Genomic DNA, 6,404 nt, shown 5'->3' with positions numbered 1-6,404 from the left:
ACTCAAAGGAGTCTCAGCAAGAGGCAGATTGCTGGAGTCACACAGGGAGCCCTGTTTGATTTTACAATGGGCCCAGGTGAGCTTCCAGGCCCACCCAGTGCACTGAAGAGCAGGCAAAGAGCCAGGTGAGAAGTCAGTGACAGAAGGGATGGAGAAAGTCAGCAATCCCCACCCCCTTGACCCTCCTCAGTCAGGGAAAACATCCAACCTGCCAGCCAGACAGCCAGCAAAGAGTTCTAATGCCAAAATGTTGCTCAACTGCACCAGCCTCCCATTCTTTACCTTCCAAAGGGCAAAAGAGTGGCATGAACTGTCATCACAAGATGGTGTAGAGGTACCTTTAGGAAGCTGATGTCCATGTCATGTTCACATGGAAGACAGGACCTGAATCTCTTGACAACCTACACTTTTTTTTTTAAAGAAAAACAGAATAATGAACCAGCCACCATGCACACAGCCCAAGCTCAAACCCAACCCTCCCTCCCCACATGCACACACACCAGGGGAAGCTTCAGAGATGTGGTATATTTCCCTCACCCCCCCCACTCCAGCACCATTTCTCTCTGAAAAAGTCAATCCAGAATAGTGAAACCCTGGCAATGACAAAAGAATAGAATACTAAATGTAATAAATATGTAATAAGATCGAAGTTGTATTGTATGACTTTCAGGCAGTTTATATACTTTTACTTTATTACAATACTACTTTTGTGGCACTGGATAGTGAACCTAGGACTTCAGATGAGATTAGGCGTGTTCAGGGTGATATGATGTAGACTGAACCCAGGACTTCAATTAAACTGAGTGAGCTATTTCCCAGCCTTCAATACTTAAATACTTTTCAAAGATGATACCTACCAAGTGCATCACAATCCCTAGGTTCTTGGCCCTAGGGGAAAAGAACATATTAATTTATATACTGCATTTGAAATTATACTACGTATCTTTCAAAAAATTCAGGTGAGCATAAATGAACTCTGTGATTAAAAATGTACTTGTTGCCTTTCTGCTCAGGCACTACAGACATGCTAAAAAGGATGTCTGTCCCATGTTTTCTATTCTTGGGCTGGAATTCCCAGTCTAGTCCCCACCAAGAGGTCTTATTATTCTCAGATATAGCAGAAGAGAAGCAGCCTCATTCTCCGAGCTTTTCCTGATGTGTTTTCCATGAATAGGCAAAGATACATGCAAAATTGAAATCATCTAATTTCCATTCACTTTAATTTTCCTATTTCCATTACCTCCACCCTTTTATGCCTTGGATCCTTTTTTAAATTTAGCCAAGTTGATGGGCATGTTTACTGGAATGGAAGAAGAAGGAGAAGACAGATGGAGAAGGAGAAACAGAAGAAGGAGGAGGAGGGAGAGAAGGAAGGAAGAAGGAGTAGTAGACGAAAGGAAGGGGAGGATGAGGAAGAGGTGGAGTAGAAGGAGAAGAGGATGAAGAAGAAAAAGGAAGAGGAGGAGGAGGAAGAGAAGGAGAATGAGAAGAAGAGGAAGAAGAATAAAAATGAGCAAGAGAGTGCCTTTTCAAAGGAAAGAGTTATGAAAGATAAAGCAGATAGTATCTTAACAATATAGGGTGTTAGATAAAAGTTCTCTATTCCAAGATTAGTATGAGATAAGACTAACTCATCATCATAGTAGCAAACAGGTATAAAGAGTAACCATATAATGAGTGTTCTACATGGGAAGTGCCATCCACTTCCCAAGGCAAGCATGCAGGCTGGATAGTAATTGTCTCTTTTGGGTTGGAGAGACTCCTTCACAAATGTCCTAAACAGGTAGCCTGAGTCTTACACTCTGAAGAGTACTGGGAATGGGTTTAGAGAGTGGTACACCTGTTAGCATGCAAGAACGCAGGTTCAAGCATCTAATCCCCACCTCTAGAGAAGAAGCTTCACAAGTGGTGAAACAGTGCCACAGCTATCTCTCTTTCTCTCCCTATCTCCCCTTCCCTCTCAAATTCTCTATCTCTATGCAAGAGAGAGAAAGAGCGATCTCCAGGAACAACTCTATCCCTGTGCTGTCACATCAATGTGCAACTAATTATTTGCTTCTCAGTTATATTATGAATACACTTCCCACTCCACAAAAGCAAAAGTCACATCAGCTTTCTCTCTTGCTCTCTTGATCTTGTCATAGTTCCAGACCAGTTAATGTTTGTCAAATGCAAACACCAAAAATAAAGGAAGGAAAATGGAGAGGACACAGGATTGTATTTGGGAAGATGAAAAACAATTTGTTCTGCCGCAATGGAAGAATTGTCATCCTAAAGATCCTCTTGGTCCTAAATAGACTCGGTCTCTAAAAATAATTCACACTGTCAAAAAACAATGGTTGAATAACACAAGCTTCTAGTTCGCTGACCAGCCCATCCCTGGGCTAGGCACTCATGAAGATCATGAGTTCTGTTTCCAAATACATGTCAGAATGTAACTAGGGGAACTAAGACTTCAAGTTGATAATGGAAGATTCACTTTATTCACAAGAGTGTATTTCAAAGCTAAAGAATCAAATGCCCCTAAGCAAGTGCCATGAACTTCAGGAACTTCAAACAGTGGCCGACAGAGGAGTCCCTCCCTCCTTGTCTCTGAGCAACATCAGCAGAAGCTTCCATCCCTTTCTCATCACTTCAGGTTGTAATTAACAAAGCACAGGCTTACTCAAGGGAAGACCTCTTGTGTTCCACCACATCCCCTTCCTCTGAGAATGTTCATTATCAAGCAAATCCAAGTTATAACCAAGATTGATTCTTAGGCTGCAAACTGTGCCCTTTGGTTCCTCAGTCCTGCTGTGACCTATTTCTATTCTAAAGACTGGATCTCTCTGAGCAGTGACTGACTGGATATGAGTTTCAGAGGATTTACCATTCTACATGGTGATTCATAGATTTTGTCCTACAATCTGAGACCATACTGGGTCTTTTGCATTGATTCAATGTACTCCTGGAAGATAGAAGTAGTGGGTTTACTTCCTGTTTTAGGAAGTGAGTATGTCTAGGCTGAAACTTAAGTTTCCAGCATACAGTTGCTAAAGGGACGATACTCAGTCCTCTCATCATGGAAGCAGAGATATGACCAACCAGGAGGGAGAAAGAACAAACCTCTAACAGCGGCCAGCACATGCTGAGCAAGGCATGGAAGTGTGCACAGGAACCTTCCCAAGGGCTCTATAAGACAGAAAGGAAGAGACTGTGAAGGATAGCTACCATGATAATAATTATTATTGTTGTTTTTGTTATTACTTTATCAAAGCACTGCTCAGCTCTGGTTTAGAGTGGTACTAGGGATTGAACCTGAGACCTTTGGTGCCTCAGCCATGAAAATCTTTCTGCATAATCATTATGGTATGTCCCCAGCTCTAATTATGATTCTAGCTCTTGCACACAGCCAGGGGTGGGTGTGGAGAGAGGAGATTCTGACTGTCCCCAGTGCAGTGGACACTTTGCAGGTGTCATCCCAGGTGAGGATCTCTCTACAGCTTTATTTTATTTATTTATTTGCCTCCAGAGTTATTGTTGGGGTTTGATGACACTGGCACTACAAACTCACAGCTTTTTTTTTTTATTGGATAGGACAGTGAGGGGGAAGAGGGAGATAAAACAGGAGAGAGAGAGAGAGAGACAATAGAGACCTGCTTTACCACTTGTGAAGTGACCTCCCCTGTACGTGGGGAGCTGGGGTTCGAACAAGGATCCTTCTGTGGGTCTTTGTGCTTCATACTATGTGCACTTAAGCCCATGCAACACCACCCAGCCCTCCTCTCTACAAATTTCACAGACTTTCCCATCCTGGTCAGTCAAGGTGAATGAGTGACATTTGCAAATGACTTAGGAGTTCACTGAAACCCCTGGGTTGAAAGGCCAGACTTCTAAGAGTCGAAAGAGGCTCCTTTACTGAGAGCATGAAGGAGTCAGAGGCAGCCTTCTGAATGTAAAAGCTGTGTGAAGCTAAACTCACAATAGACCTCGGTGCTAAAAGAGCATGAGGCAGCCTAGCTCATGCTAATAAACACTGATCTGCAATTCTTCCTAATAGAGCAGATAAGTCATGATCTAATTTTGTGGCATATACAAATATTTGACTAGACATCCTTATCAGTGTCACACACACTACAAAGTCTATGAAATTCAATGGGCATCCTATTAAGAGTCATTCCTTCAACTCTAAAAAAAAAAAAAAAAAGTCATTCCTGCCAACTGCAGTTTGTAGTTTAATAATGTCCTCATGAATAGATGCTGACAAAGGAAGGAAGTCACTCAAACTCAGTGAAACCTCTGAGCTACAAAGTCTAGTTAAAGGATCCCTAAAGACAAGGTAGCAGGTCTGGAGACAAGGTGGCAGAGTGTCTAGCTGCACCAGGGTCTTGTGTTTTAATAAGTTAGAGAGGCAAAACTTCTTTATTTTATCTTTAAATATGGCTCAAGAAGAATTTGCAAAGAGAGCATTTACAGATGGCTTACTGTGCACAAGGCCTTGGCATAAGGGACATTTACATGGCTCCTAAATTAACCCTCACCTCCAAAAGCAATTCAAAACTGGCCCTTCACCATTCAATTATACCACGCAAATATTAAAGTACGTACACACACTGGGTCATGATTTAGATACCGAAAATTCAGCAGTACAGCAAACAAGATCATTGCTCTCCTGGAGGTTAGTCCAGGACAAATAAACATGAAACCAGTGCATAAATGAAATGTCTACAGGCTTAGAAGTGCCTCAAAGACAGAAAGTAGAAGGGAAGAAAAGGTGACCCAGTTTCACTCATGTCAGAGACAAGCTGCGATGACCCTGCCCACATTCTTCTCCATCTTCCCAAGATGAAGTGAGTTGTTGATACTGGCAAAAATTTTTGGAGTTTACTGAGCTCCCAATCAGATCAAAAGGCAAAATCAGCCTCTTTAGATCTGGTTTTCCAGTCCTGGACACTGAGGTAACTCCTTTTCTAAACCAAAGCAGAAAGAAAATGGCAAAGGTAGAGATGGGGTGTGCTACTATTGTAAGGATTATCAAACTATGCCTCTCTGAGAAATTCAGCTAAACTGAAGCTGGGTTAGTGAGAAAGTCTAACGATGTGAAGTGTATTGTGGGAGTCAGAGAACGTACTGTTTCTTAAAAAAAGAAAAGAAAGGAAAAGAAAAAGAAATAAAAACTGGGGGTAGGACCAGGCAGTGATGCACCCAGTTAATTACACATGTTACCAAGTGGAAAAAATTGGGTTTGAGCCCCCCACTCCTCACCTGTAGGGGGTCCACTTCATGAGTGGTGAAGCAGGTCTGCAGGTGTCAGTCTTTCTCTCTCTATCTTCCCATCCTCTCACAATTACTCTCTGTCCTAACCAAAAAAAAAAATGAGAAAGGAAAAAAAAAAAAGGCCACCAGGAGTAGTGGATTTTGTAGGGCCAGCAATAAGCTTGGTGGCAATAAAAAATAAATAAATAAAATAAAATAAAATAAAATAAAATAAAATAAAAAGTGAAGATTAATTGTTTTGGTTTACAGTAAATATAGTTGATATAGTTGTTGATATATATGTAAAATTTCTCAGTTTTCTGAAAAACATTCTCAGCCCTTCCACCATCAAGCGCTGGGACCTGAAAGCCCCTTCCCTCCACCCTCCAGTATCCTTTACTTTGGTGCAATACACCAAACCCAGTCCAAGTTCTACTTTGTGTTTCCCCTTTTCTGTTCTTATTTCTCAACTTCTGTCCATGAATTAGATCATTTTTATTATTATTTATTTCACTTGACATGATTCCTTCAAGCTACATTCCCAGATAAAGTGAAGAAGGTGAATTCATCATTCTTAATAGCTGAGTAGTATTCCCTTGTATATACAGACCACAACTTTCATATATATCAACAACTATATTTACTGTAAACCACAACTTTCTTAGTCACTCATCTGTTGTTGGATACCTACGTTGCTTCCAAGTTTAGGCTACTACAAATTGTGCTGTTATGAGCTTAAGTATGCATAGATCTTTTTGGATGAGTGGAGAAAACACTGCTTCAAACCCTGGTACCACATGAGAGGTTGCCATGACAGCATTTGGGGCAGAGGAACAATGACAGAGTAAGTGACAGTGAAGAAAGCAGGGGATTGGATTGGGGAGATTATCAGAAACTGATAATCAGGGTGGCTAAAGGCACAGAATAGCTTTTCTGAGGGGGAATAAAAAGGTTTATCGTTAAGCTGTCAAAAAAAAATCAAATGCTTTTTTTTTCTACGCAAAAATGTGTCATGAGTTTTCCAACAGCCCAACACTTGTTGGTTGATGTATGTATTTGTGGGGTGGCACTGCTCAGTTCTGACCTACTGTGTCACAGTGACCTCATAGCCTCTGGGGCTTCAGGCATGCAAGTTGTGCCCCCCACAGCCTGAGCTGTCTCCCTGGCTT

The 6,404-nt window shown here is 41.5% G+C and overlaps 1 long non-coding RNA gene across 1 annotated transcript; it reads right to left on the bottom strand.

Moving 5' to 3' along the window:
• Positions 1-284: 284 nt before the first annotated feature.
• Positions 285-3,223, bottom strand: LOC132537641 (uncharacterized). Its single transcript, XR_009549101.1, has 3 exons — positions 3,106-3,223; positions 858-888; positions 285-406 (listed from the first exon to the last, which is right to left on the bottom strand). It is a non-coding gene; the product is annotated as an uncharacterized LOC132537641 (long non-coding RNA).
• Between the last annotated feature and the right edge of the window lie 3,181 nt (positions 3,224-6,404).

Source organism: Erinaceus europaeus, chromosome 3 (genome assembly GCF_950295315.1).
Source record: "Erinaceus europaeus chromosome 3, mEriEur2.1, whole genome shotgun sequence".
Taxonomy (NCBI): domain Eukaryota; kingdom Metazoa; phylum Chordata; class Mammalia; order Eulipotyphla; family Erinaceidae; genus Erinaceus; species Erinaceus europaeus.
Note: the sequence above shows the minus strand (reverse complement) of the source record. Positions and strands in the feature narration are given on the sequence as shown.